The sequence below is a fragment of the Sminthopsis crassicaudata genome, chromosome 4, assembly GCF_048593235.1.
Source record: "Sminthopsis crassicaudata isolate SCR6 chromosome 4, ASM4859323v1, whole genome shotgun sequence".
In the NCBI taxonomy this organism is placed as follows: Eukaryota; Metazoa; Chordata; class Mammalia; order Dasyuromorphia; family Dasyuridae; genus Sminthopsis; species Sminthopsis crassicaudata.
This window is the reverse complement of record NC_133620.1, coordinates 192,767,362-192,785,993: the sequence shown is the minus strand read 5'-3', so window position 1 is coordinate 192,785,993 and position 18,632 is coordinate 192,767,362. Positions and strand designations below refer to the sequence as shown.

The window sequence follows — 18,632 nt, the reverse complement described above, 5'->3', positions numbered from 1 at the left end:
TGCACAGAAGGTAATCAGTTAAGGGCAGGATTTTCTGTTTGACCTAGAGTCCACTTAAACCCTTATTCCAGGTCCAATGGGAATGTTACACAATCCATTTCATATTTTATTCCCACCGAAGTTATTGTGAAATACAGCCACCATGGCAGATGTGTAATTGGTAATGTTTACATCTGAAGCCAAATAGCTTTACAGAGACAGAGCCTTAACTCCGGCCTCCCCAGCTCCTCCAACCCAAGCCCTGAAATCTTGCCTTTCTCTTCCTCCCCCAGTCTATCACCATTGCCACCTTTGCATAGTTTTATTTCTGGGCTGTGTACTGAGGGTGTGTGTGTCTTCTCCCTTCCCCCTCCTGGCACATCAGCACAAAAGTAACCCTGCTACTTAAAAGAGTTCACTTCTGCAAGGTTTAGTTAAGTCTACTGAGAACACTAAGTAAGTTAAAGTCCCACTAGACCATTTTAAAACGATGGTCTTGGTTTCGATGTTTTCCTTCCCTAGCTGCGAGATTTGATACACAATAGAAAATGCCCTTCAGCTCCCCCAGATTGAACATGGAGTAAATCCATTTTGTGAAGAGTGGGTAAGTGTCTTGAAATGTACTGTGTGCATCTTCGAGCCCATAGTTAAGTGGGAGGGCAAAGATATATCAAACCAGGTTGGAAGAATAAGGACAATATGCTGTCAAACACTCCTTGCCACACAATTACTTTTCATCGTCTGTTCTTCAAATATAACTGCCAACACTTAAGCTCTTATTTAGTTCTAAAGTATAGCTGGTTTGTAAGCTGCTTTCTCAAACAGAAAGGAGGTCTGCAAATTCTATGTTCTGCTGGCAGGCCCTCTCAGAGGTGAAGGGAGAGAGAGAGAGAGAAAGAGAGAGGTTTCTTTCACATAAGAGAATCACAGGGCTTCAGCTCTGGAAGGAGCCACTAAGAGGAGCCGCATCCAGTTCAAACTCAGCTAAAGGCACCTGCTGGAGTTCTACAGATGCTGAAGGTGTTCTCAAAGTGAACAATCAAGTCCACTGACGATGCCAGATCCGCTTGTTAATTCTACCATGGAAAGGAATTGATTATGTGAGCTGTGTGGAGATGAAACTTAATAATAAAGCATACCATCTTGAATATATTAATTTCTTTAAAAAAGTGTTATTGCTATCTTTTGTTCATTTACATACATCTCCCGCCTTCTTGAGAAGAGGTATCTCTTAAAATAAGAATAAAAAAGAGGGGAAAAAGAATTTTAAAAGAGGGAAAAATTAGTTAACACACCAACCAAAGAGCCTTCCTATATGCAATACAATTGTATTGTTCAGTTGTTGTTCAGAGTCTATCTTTTTGTGACCCTGTTGCTGTCCATGGGATTTTCTTGACAAAGTACTGGAGTTGTTTGTCATTTCCTTCTTCAACAGATTAAAGCAAACAAAAGTAAAGAGACTTGGCCAGTGTCATACAGCTAGTAACTGTCTAAAGCCATGTTTGGACTTAGGTCATGCTGATTCTAAGCCCAGAGCTCTATCCATTGAGCTGCCTAGCTATCTCCTAGTAAGTGGTATACCACACCTATAGCTCTCTACCGTTTCAGACTAGAGAAGGAAATGCATTCTCCTTATCTCAAATAACTGGTATTTATAGATCCCTCTTTCTATTCAGAACAGTTGCTCCTTATAGAAAGGGGACTCGATGAAATTATAAAACATGGTCCCTGCCCTCAACTGGAGAAACAGAAGTAACACACTTGAACCCTTTCAAAGATAAATGCTAGACTGTGTAATCCTGAACCTCAGTGCCATATGGGGCATTGAATTCAGAATAACTGGGTCTGAATACAACCTCGGATATTTACTAATTGTTTAATCATGGGCAATTCACTTAACCTCTCTGAGATTGTTTCCTCATCTGTAAAAATAGAAACCATATAGCAGCTTTAGACCTATGCTCCTTAGCAGGATTTCTGCTTCAACATTTCAAGAATACTGATTTCATCAGAGAGAATACTTCCCTCTACTCAGTAAATCATCCTTGTTAATTTTTATGGAAGAAAAAAATTGTGATGGCCAACTTTTTAGGAATAACCCTCTCTGGATCAAAGATCAATGCAAATAGTCTCTGCACCCATGAAATTAAAAGATTCTTGCTCTTTGGAAGGAAAGCCATGTCAAATCTGGATAGCATTCTAAAAAGCAGAGATCACCTGTTAAGAAAAGTCTGTATAATGCAAGCTATGTTTTTTTTTTTTTTCAGTAACAATACATATCTGTAAGAGTTGGACATTAATGCTTTCAAATTGGGGTAATGGAGAAGGTTTTTGAGAGTCCTTTGGACAACAATAGTTAAAGAAATCAATTCAGACTGTTCCTTGGAATCTGAAGCATAAATACTTTGGTCACATAATAGATGACAGGATTCCTGGAAAAGACCTTGATGATGGAAAAGGTTTAAAATAGAAGAAGGAAATGGCAGAGAATGAGATGGAAGCAATGAGCATGAGCTTGGACAGACTGGGAGATAGGGGAAGATAGAAGGGTCTGACATACTGTGTCCATAGGATCACAAAGAGTCAGATACGACCAAATGACTGAAGTACAACAATAACAACTCTGGATTTAGCTAAGCTAGCCTTTGAACAACATAAATACCATTGTATCTCCTGACCCACACCAGAGAGATAGAGAGATAGGTAATTAGATACATACATACATGGGTGATAGAATATTTTTATCCTCTGACCCATACTAGATAGATACACAAATACACATATGTATGGCTACATTCATATAGATGATAGAGCATTTATGAAGTACTTACAATGTACCGGGTTCTTTGATAAATGCTGAGAAGGCAGTGAAGAAGGGTAAGCTCACATTGGAGTAAAATGGGCATGGTAAGGGCTGTTCTTGAAATGGCACTGGGGGCTGGTCACTGACTAATTGGGAGATCAAGCTGTACAACAGAAGTATCTCAGGGTGCAAAAATTGCTGAAGAGAAGGCAAAGTCCAGAAACTGAGCTGAATCAAGCAGGAATGAAGAAAAATGGAAACATCCCCTCCTCTCAAGGAGCTTACGTTCTAATGGAGGGAGACAAGGAGCATAGAAATAGGCATTTGTATAATAAATGCAAATGAACACAGGACAACAAAGAGACCTACCAAGAGGAATAGCCAGTCTTTGGCTACAATTCCCAAAGACCATCACTGAAGGATTATCATGAGAGAGGGAGTAGCTACGTGTGTGATAATGTAGATCCTACAATGAAATTAATAAACACAAAGGAAAAGAGAAGGCATTCTAAGACAAACAGAAAAACATGACTGAAAGTGAGAATAAACAGAGTTGGACAGTCTAGTTGGATTGTGAGTAGCTAAGAATGCAGTTTTGGAAAATATACAAGAGAAGGTGCCTTGACAGGAATAGTAGATAGAGCACTGACCTGAAATCAGGAAGACCTGAATTCAAGTGTGACCTCTGACCAGCCACTTAATATCTATATGACCCTGGGCCTCAGTTTCCACATGAACTGGAGAAGAAAATGTCATACCACTCCAGTCTTTGCCAGGAAAACACCAAATGGGATCACAAAAAGTCAGATATGATTGAAATGATTGAACACCAGTGAGTTATCCAGCATTATTGACTCAGAGGGTGTGTCACAGGGAGAGTGGGAAATAAAGTTCAGAAAGTCACAGATTTAGAGAGAAAAGAGGCCTCAGAGACCATCAAATCCAACCCCTCCTAGTACAGATGCAGAACAAAGCACAGAGAGTTTTTCTTTCCCAGGATGACATACCTAATAAGAAACTGGGATTGGATTTGAACCTCGGTCTTCTTAAGCATACAATCCCAGTGTTTCTCACCGGGCTAAATATGTAGGGTGGGACCTGATTACAGAGTGTCTGGAAAGCCAGGCAGAGGATTTGGGTTGCAGCAGCCAAGAGGAATCCATTGTAGATATTTGAGCAGAGGTAGTGACACAAGGAAAGCATTATTTTAGGAAAATTATTCTGTTAGTGATTTACAGGAGAAATGATGGGTTTGAAGTAAGAAAGAATAGAAGCAAGGGAACCAGTTATTGATAGGGCTGTTGCAAAAATCTGGGAACAAGGTGATGAGAGCAGGGAGTAGGATGGGGGTGGAGAAAATTAGAAAGGGCAGAACCATATACAGGAATGTGAATTACTGGAGACACAGACATTGTTTAGGGACAGATAAAAATGTAAGTTATTGTATGAGAAACTGTCCATTCCCAAATGGGCAATTCACCCAAATACCTCACTGAAGTTAAAGATCCTATGAATAGGCAAGCTCAAGTCTACATCCTCTTCCACAGGACAGCCCTTCAAAATTCTTATAGACAACTGTTATGTCTCCCTCCCCATGTGTACATATTCCTTGAGACAACTCATTTATTATATGATCTCCAAGATCTTATCTTCTTAATTTTCTTTCTTTAGAAAACTTCTAATTTATCATTGTTCATCCTAATTTGTAAAACACAGAATTTACTATATTACTGTAGAGATGGTCCAACCTGGGTAGAGTATCATGGACTATAACTTCTTCCTTAAAATAGCTGTTTCTCTTAATGACTCTAAGATTGCATTAACTTCCTTGGATGCCACATCACCAAGCTGACTCACACTGAGCTAGTAGTCCACTAAACCCTCTTGATCTTTTAAAATGCTGTGTAGCCATGACTCCCCAATCGCAAACTTGTCATTTTTCCTCCCCAAATATAAAATCATATTTATCCCTGTTAAATGTTATTATATTAAGTTTCTAGCCTGTTGAGACCTTTTGAAATCTTGCTTCTGCCACCGACTATTTTAGCCATCCTCTCCAGACTTGTATCAGTAGAATTTGAATATAAGCTTCTTGAAGGTAGGGCTGCATTTATTCTTGTGTCTTTAACTCTAATGCTTAGCCTAGTTCTTGAACCATAGTTCAGTTCAGTTCAATCATTTTCAGTTGTGTAAAACTCTTTGTAAATCCATTTGGGGATTTCTTGGCAAAGATACTGGAATGGTTTGCCATTTCCTTTTCTAGCTCATTTTATAGATGAGGAAACTGAGGCAAATAGTGCTAAAGTAACTTTCCCGGGGTCAATAGCTAGTAACAGCTGTCTGAGGCCAGATTTGAACTTAGAAAAATATGTATTCCTGATTCCAGATCTAGCACATGATACTCTGGGCTATCTAGCTGCTCCTAGTGGGTACTCAATAAATTCTTGTTGATTGATTGATCTTTTGCTAATTTGATAAGCACTGATTCTAGGTTTTTATATGGGTGATTAAAAAAAAAGACTTAGGGAGATCAAACAAAACTACTGCAATAGTGCAGGAGTAAGGTGTGGTATTGTAAGTAAGTATGGTATTGGCTATGTGGTTGGAGAGAAGGGGATGTATACATTAGGTGCATACTTCAGAAAATAGAAATAACAAAATTTGGCAACATTAAACAGGTGGGTTGAGCATGAGTAAGAAGTTGAAGATGAATTACAGATGAGCTTGGATGAACAAGAGGATTTTGGTGTTTTTGATGGTAATAGGAAAGTTGGGAATTAGAAAAAGATTTTTTTTGGGAAAATAATGAGTTAACATGTTGAACATGTTAAATTTGAGATACCCATGTTTAATTTGAGTTATCCAAGAGGCAGTTGGGGAGTGGAGACCAGAACTCAGAAGAGAGGTTAGGGCTAGACAAATGGGTCTGAGAACCATCTCCAGTCTGGGGAATTGATGAGAATAACAAGCAAGTTAGCTTATAGAAAACAAAAACAAAAGGGCCCGACATGAGCTTTGAGGGACAACTGTGGTAATGGATATAACCTAGAGGAAAAAGATTGAGAAACAGCAGCCAAACAGATAAGAGAAGAACCAGGAGAGACAAGTGTCACAAAACCTAGAAAGAAGTAAGTATACAGAGGAAGAGGGTGAACAATAATGTCAGAGAAGTCAAGAAGGAAGAGTTTTGAGGGGAAAAAAAACAAACATTAAATTTGGCAATTAAGAGATCACTGGTAAAATAGAGAGTTTAGATAATGTAGAAAAATATATGCCATGCATAAGAACCTACTTACTTTTTTAAATAATCAAACCTTCAACAATACTGAAATCCTATACTAATTGTTTTTTATTAGGGGTAGGATAGGCTAGCCATGTAGTGAAAGAGTGAGGGGCAATGACTGGATAGTTCCTATGCTTCACAGGTATTTATATAATGTCACAATAAAATAGCATTTATAAAGTCCTTTAAGGTAAGAGGAGTAAGTATTAATAACCAATGTTTTTGAGAAGATCCAGTTTCTCCCTTTCCTTTCAATGGCTTGAAGGACATTAATGAAAATGAGATTGGACTAACTTTCTTAACAGTCTTGTTCAGACCCACCCAGATAGGGATGCCATTGTGCTCTATTCATAAATTCTTTGACTAGAATGCCCAAAGCTAGGGATGATCTGGGTATAGGGATAGTTTTTCTTTGACATGATACTACTGTCAGCCCCTTCACTCTAATATTCATTCTCTCTTTAATTGTTAACCAATCAGACACACATGAGCCCACCATGATTGTCTTTGGTCTAAAAAGAGGGTCAAATTAGTATCCTTTTATTAATAAATTGTTAATTACTTTACTTATTATTATATTATATAATTATATGTATTTCAATATATTATGTGCATATATAATTATATATTTCAATATATTATATGATTATATATATTAATAAATTATTAATAAGATGAGTGTTACTCAGAAATTATGTCTTTCTAACTTTTTAAACACCACAAAGTTTTGCAAAGTGCACTACCAATATTTTATTTGGATCTCATAATTAAGAAACTGAAGCAGAAAGAGATTAAGTAGGAAAGAGAGCAAATATTATTTCTACAGTGTGCCCAACACTATTCTAAGTACTTAAAAAAACCCAAAAACAACCAAATATTTCATTTGATTCTTACAAAAGTCCTTGAGGATAAGTACTATTATCATCCTGATTTTATATTTAAAGAAACTGAGCCAAACAGGTGAAGTGACTTGCCCAGAGTTACACGGCTACTAAGTATTTGAGGCTGGAACTGAAAAAGTGTTTCTTGAATCCAAATACAGTCCACTGACTACTGAACTAATTGTATCTAGAGATCTAGAGGACCCCAGCACACTGGGGTAGACCCCAAAGGATTTATATGAGGGTATGGACAAAATTTGCCCAGCATTAGAAGGCATTCTAGATGATTTTATACACACACACACACACACACACACACACATATATATATATATATATATATATATATATATATATATATATATATATATATATATATATATATATATATCTGTGGGAAAGAAGTATACCTCACAATGATGATACCTAACTCACAGAACTAAGGATATGGGTCAGGATAGGATGATTTTATAAGATCTCTGAAGAATTAAATAAGTTCTACAGAGTTGGGGGGAAATCTGGACCTATGAATTTCATTAGTTTGGGCATCTCCCAATGAACAAATTCCATGTACCAATGCAGATCAGCAGTCCCTAAAACTTACTGCTCTTGGAGGCAGTGAGTTTGCTCAGGGATAGAACTCTGGGACTGGATTCAAGAAGACTTGAGTTCAAATCCAGCCTTAAATATTTACTAACTATGTAACCCTGGACAAGTTACTTAATCTCTCTTTACCTTAGTTTCCTCAATTGTAAAATAAGAATAATAGTAGCACCTACCTTGCAAGATTGTTATAAGGATGAAATGAGACAATTTTTGTAACAGTATGTTACATAGTGTGTCTAATAGGTGCTCTGTAAATGATTAGTCCATTCTCTCCCTTAGATGGTTTCCTGGAACACTATAAAATTAAATGACTTGCTTATAAACTAGCATTAGTCTATATAGCCTATAGCGTGTTTTTCCTTTAGGGTGAAATTTGAAAACAGGTCTTCTGGACTTCAAAACTAGCTTTCTAAACTAGCATGCTGCTCTTGAGGAGCTATGGAATAAAAAATTGTGGAAATCATTGAACTCAAGGCTTTGGAAGCTATAATGCACATGCCCCACGATCTATAAGAAACTGATTATACCATTTGTGTGTTCTTTGGTAGTATTATAGTCAAGGTAGAGGATGAGACTGCAGAATCTTGATTTGAAAAAAAGGGATTTGATTAGGGCTCATTAAAATTTAATCATAAACTGAATTCAAAATAAATTGAAAACTGGTTGACAGAATACAAACAAAGGGTGCTGATAAATGGTTTGGGGGCTTAGTCAGGGGAAGATTTCCAAGGGTTTGTGAAGCAAAAATGGGCTGAATTTAATGAAAGTGTGAAGTATCTGGAAGAAGATAAATAGTATAGTAATTAAATGGAGTAAGAGCAGGAGTGAGACTCCTGGATAATTAATAAGCTGGATTCCTAAGCAATCAAAAGAAAAAAGAAAAAAAAAAGCTAGATTTTAACAGCTGCTTGAGGTATCTGATTTTTCTTTTCTTTTCTTTTCTTCTTTTTGGTAAGCAATAGAATGTAAGAGTCCTTCAGAATCTATATAGTTTCTGTATGGATAAGTGGTTGTGTTAGCATAGGCAACATATCTAAGTCAATTTTACATAGATTTACATATGTTTCAAGATTGCTGTTAGGAAGATCCAAAAATCCGTCTGACTTTTGTCAAAATTTCATCCACAGTTTCTTAATGTTTCATTTGTCTACTAATGAGAGATATTTTATAAGAAGATTTCTAAGAACCAGGGATTTTTTTAAAAAATCATTTAAAACTCTGCTAACAAAAAATAAAATAAAATTGCTAATACTCAGTGCCTTTCATTCCCTCCTCAAAATGTATGCAAACTTCATAGCATTGGTTTTCTTGGTAAATAATTGTAGAGGCCTGGTTTTGAGTGAACTGCTTGGCCAAGAATCAGTCTAGTGAACAAATACTTCCAACCTTAACTTGCAAAATTTCCCAGACATAGAAGTTCTTCCGTTTCATTTGCCAGAAGATTTGAAATAGTGGCAAGTGTTGGAGCCAAGGGAGCCCTAACTGCCCTTTTGAAAAAAAAAATCATGCTCAGTAATTCTCCCAATGTGACGATTTGCTCTAATTCAGTTGACTTTGAGAATATTTTTGAAACTTAGTGTGGCAACTACAGTTTACAGGGAACGATCTGACAACACTTTTTTTTTTCTAATTGACTATAAACTTTTAGAAAAATAGCTGAAACCATTATATATGTTCAGTTCAATGCAACAGAGCATTGATTAAGCCCTGACTGTGTACAAAGCACAGTATTAGGTGTTAGAAAAAGCACATTAAAATATTGTAGCTGAAAATCCCTGAGGAGATCTGGGAAGGCAGCACGTGAGCCTTCAAGGAAGCTAAGGACTATAAGAGACCAAGACAGGTAGGAATTATCCTTCTGGCATGTAAAAAGAAAAAAGTATAAATGAAGGAGATGGAAAAACAAGTTCTGGAAACAACAAATATTCCAGATAAAGAAACACAAGGTGAGTAGGGGAGAGTGAAGGAGAGAAGAAAAGCAAATCTCAGGTTAGGAGAGGGCCATTTAGCTTGAAATTGAAATCAAGAGGGGGAATACTGGAAATTCCTGGAGTTAGGAAATAATTTGGCAGAATACAGCCAAACTCCTAGGACAAATAACTTCCATGGCTGAATCCAAATGTGCACCCACATGCACATGAACAAGTACCTGCCAATCGCCAAACACACAGTTGTTGGGAAAGGGAGGGAGCACAGTGGAGCTTTTGTTGGAGAAGGCAAAGATTGAGGCATTAGTCCATCGCCTTATAGCATCTTAGCATCAGTTCTCCACTCAGAAAATGAAGCCCCAAGGACACAACTGCAGGACCTAGCCACAGACTGGGATGAAGACAATGAAAGCTCCCACTCTCTAGTCACCTTTCAATTTCCCTTTCTCCAAGGCTTTTCTTCAAGACCTGTGTTCATACACCCTAGCATGTATGCAGACACAAATACACACTTACACAAGCAATCGGAGAAAGGTGAATCTGGGCAATTATGGAAGAAATAGTGGCCTTGAGATACATCAGAAGTTAAAGGAACAGCTGGGAAGCTGAAACTAACTTAGGGCCAATGAGTGTGGAGTTCATGAGACAGATCCTGAAGAAAAAGTTTCCTAATACAAAGAGGTTGTGTTGATTTTTTTTTAAAATAGCCAGATATTTGACTTGGGGTGGTCTCTCTGTTAGAATGTAAGCTCCTTGAAGACAGAAATTGTTCCACTTTTGTCTTTGCATCCCTAGAGCCTTTTAAGCACACATTAGGATCAGGTAGATACTTTTAGAGTCCTGAATTCAAATGCTATTTTGGATCCTAGGCAAGTCACTTTATCTCTGTTTACCTAAATCAACTGGAGAAAGAAATGGTAAACTACTCCAGTATTTCTGCCAAGAAAATCCCATAGTTACTATAAACCACAATGTCTTGAAAAGTTGGACATGACTGAAATACTGAACAACAAAGGAGCTCAATCAATGCTTGATTGATCCATTAATAATAATAATAGCAAACATGTATAAGGTATTTACTATTTGCCAGGTGTTTCTGTTAGGAAGGAACACATCATTTAATGTGTCTTGTTTTTGCTCCCCTTATGTTTGCTGTTGATGCTTGCAGTTTATATATGCTTTAAAATGGGAATGCAAGATTTCCTACAGCGGAAAACTGATGCAAATTCAAAAAATTCTTCTGTATCACATTCAACAATATGTAAAAATGAAATGCCACATTTCCTCCTTCTATTTCTCTCTCTATTCTTGTTTCTTCTATTAAAAGAGAATCCTCCAAATAGTATGAATTCTCTTCTCTTTCTTTTTATTTTCAAAGATCTTGACAAACACTTTCTCTGTCCCTTTCAACTATCCTTCCATTATCTTCCTAGATTGGCTTTTCTTCCTGGTTGCCAATTGTATAAACATGCCTGTGTTACTACTAATAAGCCCAGAGTTTGAAGGAGAACAGTAGAAAGAGGGAATTATAAGCTATGTGACCCCAAGGCAAGCCATCTTACTTTTCTGAACCTGTCTATCTGACAGGGTTGTTCTGAAGAAAGGTGTTTTTTTTTTAATATTAAGTGCTAAAGTTATTGTTATTATTATTACTGATTGGGGGAAGGAGGTCAGAACTTTTGATTTCATCTGTATAGCATATTCTCAGTTAAGGAAAACTTTTATCATTGAAGATCCATATGGAGTCTTATTTGCCTGGGACATTGAGAGATTAAGTAACTTTTCCATGATCACAAAGTCAGAGTGTGTTATAGGAGGACTTGAATATAATTATTATTATTTTCAGTAGTAAGAGTTGTAATAAATAGTAGTAGTAGTAGAAGTAATTGGAGAAAGAGGAAGAAGAGAAAGAGGAGAAATACTAACTCATGTATTCTAACAGAAACTGCTAGTGAAATAAACCACTAGCAGTGAGTATCTTGTCCTAAGAACATTTCCCCTCCCAAATTTTCTTAAAATTTCTGAGATTATCTTCCTTGTTAGCTGAACTAGTGGCCCCCAAAGGGACAGTAATATTATACTTATTACTAAGATAAGTAATATCTTAGCCTTATTACTAAGAACCCAACAATGCTTTCTCAGCTGATTGATTTGGAACTGCAGAACCATAAAATAGGATTGTGGTGTGACATTTGGGAATCACACCTATCTTAGCAGCTGAGCACTATTTAACCCAATGTTTGATAATGATGCCGTAGTACTTGCCTATAACCCACCTAAAGTGATGCATCCTTGAAAACTTGAGAATCCTGACACTATTTCTCCCCAAAAGAAACCGGTACCCTTTAGAGCAATAAACATAGCATGGATTAGAAAGGGAACTGATGTCAGCCTCCCACAGTTTACTAATTTTAATCAGTCATTCAAGCAATAAGCCATTTTTTATTAAGCTATGTGCTGGGTACTGGGTTTGGCTTTGAAGATTCAGACAGAAGGATTTGAAGGTACTAAGAGGGCCCTAACACAGTCCCTGATCTCAAAGAGCTTACATTTTAATGGGAAAATAGATTATAAGAACTGATAAAAAATTTAGGCTATTATATATTATAGGCAATTATAATAAATATAGGCTAAATAACTACACAGTGGTTGGGAGAGGAAGGATCTAGGAACTGGAAAAATCATAAAAGGCCTCATGAAGGGCTGGCATATCTCATTCAGCATAAGCGTATTCTGAATTTCATTTATGATGCCTGCTGGCAGTTGCAAGAAACACAAGAGAATTGGGGGAGGGGAAAAAAGAAAAGAAGGAAATTGTTGCCTGGATAGCATTAAGTATTCTTTATGTCATCAAACAGGGTTTCTAATCATATTTTGTCAACCTAGAGAGTGTACAGGATGTGTTGTAGTTTCCTTTCTGAGGATATTAAAGGTGTCACAAACATTTATTACCCCTAGAAAAGAGTAATTTCAGCTGCTCGGTAATTCTGCACTTCTCAGCTGCTAGGTTTGCCATGAGTCCTCTGGACAGCACTCGACTCTCTTTAGACAGTGGGAGCTATAAAATGATTTTTTTCCTAAACAAAGTTCACTTTTCTCTTTTCTATTCTAGGCCGTATCCCACAAGTCAGGCTTGAACCACAAGCAGCCTTCCAGGGAACACAGCTGAGCTCTCCATCTTGATGCCCCCCAACTCCTGTTACAAAAGCTTTTAGTAAAAGTGGGTAAATTGATGGTGAAATAGCAGAGAGAAACCTCAGTGGAAGAGGAAAGAGAAAAAAAAATAAAGATGAGTGTTTTTTTCCTTCCCATGTAAGCCCCCATTCCTTATGGCTACTCTTCCCACTCCAATATTCATCCCTCCTATTTGTCTCCAACTTCTAGATGGGATTTCACAATCTGCGGTTCAAGCATTTATGAAGTACTCTCTAATTCAACAAGCATTTATTTAGTGCTTACTATGTGCAAGTCATTGTGCTAGGTGCTACAAATACAACATAAATAAAGAAAACAGTCCCTGCTCTCAAGGAAGTTGGAACTTATTTGATGTAACACAGTAAGAGGATCCCTTTATTTTGTGTAATGCTAGTGGTACCAGACACTGTGGGGCTTTACAAAAATAATGGGACTGGAGTAGCTTACAGGGAGACATCATTAAAAGACACATTAAATAGGCCACTGCTAAGGCCATCCATCATAGCTATTCCTGATCTAATACAACTTAATTTCTTTCTGGAAGTTGTGCTTCTTGGGGTGGGGGGTGGTCCTTCCTATGCCAGTCCTAGAGACCTCCCACAAAGTACAGAACACTCAAGCATATTAGTCTGGATTTAGCTTCTCAGATCCAGGATAGTACTTTAGAACTAGTTTTCCCTAAAGCTTCTTTTTTAAAGCCAGGAAATAAATGGCTTATTGAGGGAAAACATACCAGCCCACAACTAATTGAAAATTGGGAGAAACTGCCTGGCCTAAGCAAGTGTTGATTTTTTTCTCAGCTTTGAAACAGGGATGCAAGAAAAGTTAGGAACTGCCATTGACATGTAGCGTGGCCCAGGGCCAGCAACTTAACTTGCCAGTTTTAGCTCTCTTCTCAGGACAAATGGGGATCTGTCATCTTATTGTGGGAACACCAGGTTCCCTAACAAATGTTTTCCCAGGCAAGACCTGAAATTTGAGAACAGAGTCCTGTTTCCCCCAAAGAGTTAATTTTTGCCTTGTTGATTGAAATTCTAAACCACTAAGCAACACTCAAGCAGGAGAGGGCAAGATTTCACTATGCTCCTCCAAAGCGGGAGAAATAAAGGGTGGGGAGAGAAAGGGGATGGGCAAAGGCGACAGGCCATTTCAAGAGATGAGGAAGAAAAACACAATTTTAAAAAATGGGTCAGTGGCTGGAAACAAGATCAGGCAGGGCAGCAGCAATCTCGAAATAACTCACCTCATAATCAGAATGGAAGAAGCCTGACAGCCGGGGGGATGGAAGGAGGCAAAGAAAGGAGGGTCCCTCTCTCTCCCTCCTCTCTCTTGTCACTCCTTAAAGCGTCCTCGGGATTTGGGTTGCTCTGGATGTCTCTCTTTCTCTCTCTTTCTCTCCCTGTCCAGTCTAGTCTCAGGTAAGTTGCAGAACAGGCTTTGAATCAGGAAGTGGAAGTTGTATGCAAATCACAACTGAGAACTAGAAAGCTGTCTCAATATTTTCCTGTGGGGGAGTGAACCTACAGCTAAGTCACTTTATTTCTTAAAACCGAAACCTCCTTCATGGACTAGAAAAGTCCAGTGACCAATTAGGTTTCCTCTTCCTCTGGGTGTCCAGGACTAAAGAAACTGAGTGGAGGAATGCCAGTGGGACTTTAGCGGCCATGGCAACTCCCTCCGGATCACAGCTCCCAGGAGAAAGCCCTACAGGTTAATCGTTGTTCTTGTCTATTAATTATTGTTATCGATGATTTCAGGGCTCGCAAAGAGAAGAGGAAGGGTGTTTTACTGGGAGAGGGTAGGAAGCTGTGCATCTTGGGGAAAAGGAACAATGGAATAAGAGGAGAGGACCTGAGTTTGGATCCCTGGAAGAACCTTTCTGGCTGTGTGACTTTGGGCAAATATCCTTAGCTCTCTGAGCCTCAGTGTTATAAAATAAAGATAATTGGACCAGAGGATCATGAGGATTCTTTCTAACTTTAAATATGGAATGATGAGGTTCATATTGTAGAAGCTAATTTTAGTCAAAACAAAACAAAACATCTTTACTTCTTGAGTTCCAGAAGAAGGATTCATTATGAAGTGCTCCTTATTTGAGGAATGGAAAAAGTCGATAGATCTGTAGCTACTTTCCAGGCTATGCTGCTCAGCTGGGGTCTCATTCTAGTTTGAGTTCATAAAATCCAGTTAATTTTCCTTCTTTTAGTCAGTCAACAACTTGGTGCAGTGGAAAGCTCAGCTGGATTTAGGGTGAAAAGGTATTGGTCCAAATGAGGGCTCTGCTGCTTCTTACTTGTGTGTGACCTCTGATAAATTATGTTACCTCTCTGGGCTTCAGTTTCCCCAACTATATATCTAAGGGATTGGATTGATTAGATGATCTTTTAGCTAAGGTCCTTCCAAGTCAATTCATCACCCTCTTGATGTCATTGGTCTTTTTCTAGAATGAAGGACGAACAGCAAGTCCCTTCCAAATTTAAATTTTAGTCTGTGTCATGTGTGGCTTACAGGAAAGAAGGAGGACTTAACAAAATAAAGAATATATGGTTCACATGTGCAACAATGTTTGTAGCAGCCTTTTTAGTAATGCCAAGGAACTGGAAACTGAGTGGATGCCCATTAGTTGAGGAATGGCTGAATAAGTTATGGTATGTGAATGTTATGGAATATTATTGTTCTATAAGAAATGATCAGGAGGATGATTTCAGAAAAGCCTGGAGAGATTTACATGAACTGATGCTGAGTGAAGTGAGTGAAGAGAACATTGTATACAGTAACAAGATTATGTGATGATCAGCTCTGATGGATGCAGCTCTTTTCAACAATGAGGTGATTCAGGCCAATTCTAATAGATATATGAAGGAGAGAGCCATCTGTACTCATAGAGAGGACTTTGGAGACTGAGTGTGGAGCACAACATAATATTTTCATCTTTTTTTGTTGTTGTTGTTTGCTTGTTTTTTCCTCATTTCCCCTCCTTTCTAATCTGATGTTTCTTGTGCAGCATCATAAATGTGGAAATATGGATAGAAGAATTGCACATGTTTAGCCTATACTGGATTATTTGCTGTCTAGGGAAGGGGGGAGGTGGAGAGGGAGGAGAAAATTTTGTAACACAAAGTTTTGCAAGAGTGAATGTTGAAAATTATCTTTGCATGAATTTTGAAAAATAAAAAAGCTATTTTATTTATATAAAGGATATATGATTCTTTTTCCTTCAAAGGTTAACAGTTTTGTGAAGTCTCTGGGATAAAGACTAGACCTGTGCTATCACTGATAAAAGGAATTCTTGCTCAAGGAAGTTCCTTCCACCAATGTAGGTCAGAGATGGGGGGAAAATGTAAGTTGGGATCTTGGGCTTAAATGTGGAAGTAAGTAATCCTGGCTCTGGCCTTAAGGAGATATCATTTCAGACAGCCAATCACCTCTGACCCTCTCTGATTTACCCTGACTTCACTTGTGCTATTTAGCTTGCCCAATAATGGGAACCTTTTCACACCCTGGAAGGTTTGCTCCCTTGTGCCATTGATAGTAGTCTCAAGCAGGAATCTTATATTGCAAGATGTCTCTGGTTTTTTTTACCTCTTTAGCCCTTTTCCTGAACAGCGGAGATTTGGAGCCTCTATATTTCTGTATAAACCTTTTATCTTTTTTATATTATCCAGATTTGTATTTATATAGATCAAACCTGGTTCAAATTCTTGAGATTGTGTTATATCCTGCTGAAAGTCTAAGCTAGGTTTTTCTTTGTTTTAAAATAAGAAGCCCCTTGATCTCTGAGCTTATCATTGGGAAATCTCATTATCCTGCAAGATTGAATCTGCCCGGGGTATTCACATCTCATCAATACCTTCTTACCCCTCTGACTGGACTCTCTGATTGAGAGCAGGGTCATGGATTCCAGCGTCTCCATTTAACGAAGGGACTCAGCACATCCTTCTCCCATTTCCCACCACCTACATTGCTTTTGGACTTCTTTGGACTTCTCTATTGCACAAGCACTGTTCCCCCTGACCCTTTTCAGCTTCTTTTTGTGTGTTGTCTTCCCCCATTAGATTTTAAGCTCCTTGATGGCAGGGACTTAAGAAAAACCCAAAACTTATATTTGTATCTTTAGATCTTAGCACATTACCTGGCACATAGTAGGTCCTTAATAAATGTTTGTTGAATTGAAGATGTAAAGAGTTTCATAGAGGTACTGAGAAATTATGTAACTTGCCCAGGGTCATATCAGAACCTTGAATCTCAGAAGGACTTGATCCCTGGTCTTTCTGTCTCTGAACCCCATTCTATTTTTTTTAAGCTTTTTATTTATAAAACATATGAATGGGTAGTTTTTCAATACTGACCCTTGCAAAACCTTGTGTTCCAAATTTTCCCCTCCCTTCTCCCTTTCTCCTAGATGGCAGGTAATCCAATACATGTTAAATATGTTAAAATATATGTAAAATCCAATATATATATATATATATATATACATATTTTTACAGTTATCTTGCTACTCAAGAAAAATAGGATCAAGAAGGAAAAAAATGAAAAAGAAAACAAAATGCAAGCAAACAATAACAGAAAGAGTGAAAATGCTATATAGTGATCCACACTCAGTTCCCACAGTCTTCTCTCTGGGTGTAGATGGCTCTCTTCATCACTGAACAAGTGGAGCTGGTTTGAATCCTCTCATTGTTGAAGAGAGCCATGGCCATCAGAATTGATCATTGTATAGTCTTGTTGCCATGAATAATGATCTCCTGGTTCTGCTCATTTTACTCAGTATCAGAGCTCTCTAGGCCTCTCTGAAATTGTCCTGCTGATGGTTTCTTACAAAAAGTAATATTTCATAACATTCATATACCATAATTTATTCAGCCATTCTCCAGTTGATGGGCATCCACTCAGTTTCCAGTTTCTGGCCACCATAAAGAGGGCTGCCACAAACATTTTTGCACATGTGGGTCCCTTTCCCTTCTTTAAGATCTCTTTGGGATATAAGCCCAATAGAAACACTGCTGAGTAAAAGGGTACGCACAGTTTGATTACTTTTTGGGCATAGTTCCAAATTCTGAGCCTCATTCTTTAACCACTAAGTGAGGCTGTCTCTGTGGACATCTATGGGGATACGAAGGTGAGAAGATAGGATCTCTGCCCTTAAGGAATTTTTATAAGCATCAGCAATATCGTCCTCATGCTTAAGCTGTTCCACAGCAGTAAGGATTTTTTTAAGCTCCTAGGATAAACTTTTGCTGTGAGAAAATAGCCTGGAACACTCATGGTCCACACAAGAACACTTGCCAGCTGGGCGTTGAGAGTACCTCAGTGACTCCCTGTTTCATACTGAATAAAGCCTTAATTCCTTGGCCTGGCATATGAGGCCCTCCCCAATCACACACAACCCTACCTTTCTGGCCTTATCTTATATACTCCCTACCATATACTCAGGGTGCCAGTCAAATAACATTTTTTACACTCCAGTTATATATCCCGTGTCCTTTTGTTTGCTGTCAATATTTCCCTTGGTTTAAAATAACTTTGCCCAAATTCCTATGTCACATATTGAGATTTTACTCAGCCTTCAAGAGCGAGCCTAAATGTCATTTCGTCCCTGAAGAAGAAATGATCTTTTCCTTCTCATAACGCACATAGCATGGGGTACTTTGCTTTCATGTGTACTAGAGTATCTGTGTTGTCTTTGCCACACTCTTCTCCCTCACTCCCAGACCTGACTCTGTGTTCACTTATGTTGCTCCAAGTGCTTTCTTTACTACGCAGAGACTTTGGGATTCACTATTGTGCCAGTCTGCCTCACTACAGTTGTTTGTTTCCAAGTCCCCAGAATAGGACACACAGACAAGATGTTAAAGATGGGGGTGAGATAATAAGACAAATGGAGTTGAGAACTGGTTGAATAAGTGGGTGTAAAGAGTAGTCATTAATGATTCAATCTCAATCAGTTAGCAATC

General features: G+C 38.1%; 1 protein-coding gene across 4 annotated transcripts in view; it reads right to left on the bottom strand.

The window, feature by feature from the left end:
- The window catches only part of TRAF3IP2 (TRAF3 interacting protein 2), a 58,788-nt gene extending 44,424 nt beyond the window's left edge, over window positions 1-14,364 (bottom strand). For 2 of the 4 annotated variants that reach the window (XM_074310079.1, XM_074310080.1), the window contains exon 1: window positions 13,919-14,269. The gene's annotated coding sequence lies outside the window, so the exon portion shown is untranslated. Of the gene's footprint in view, window positions 1-13,918 lie in introns of all 4 variants that reach the window. The other 2 variants (XM_074310082.1, XM_074310081.1) reach the window with 2 other exon arrangements.
- Between the last annotated feature and the right edge of the window lie 4,268 nt (window positions 14,365-18,632).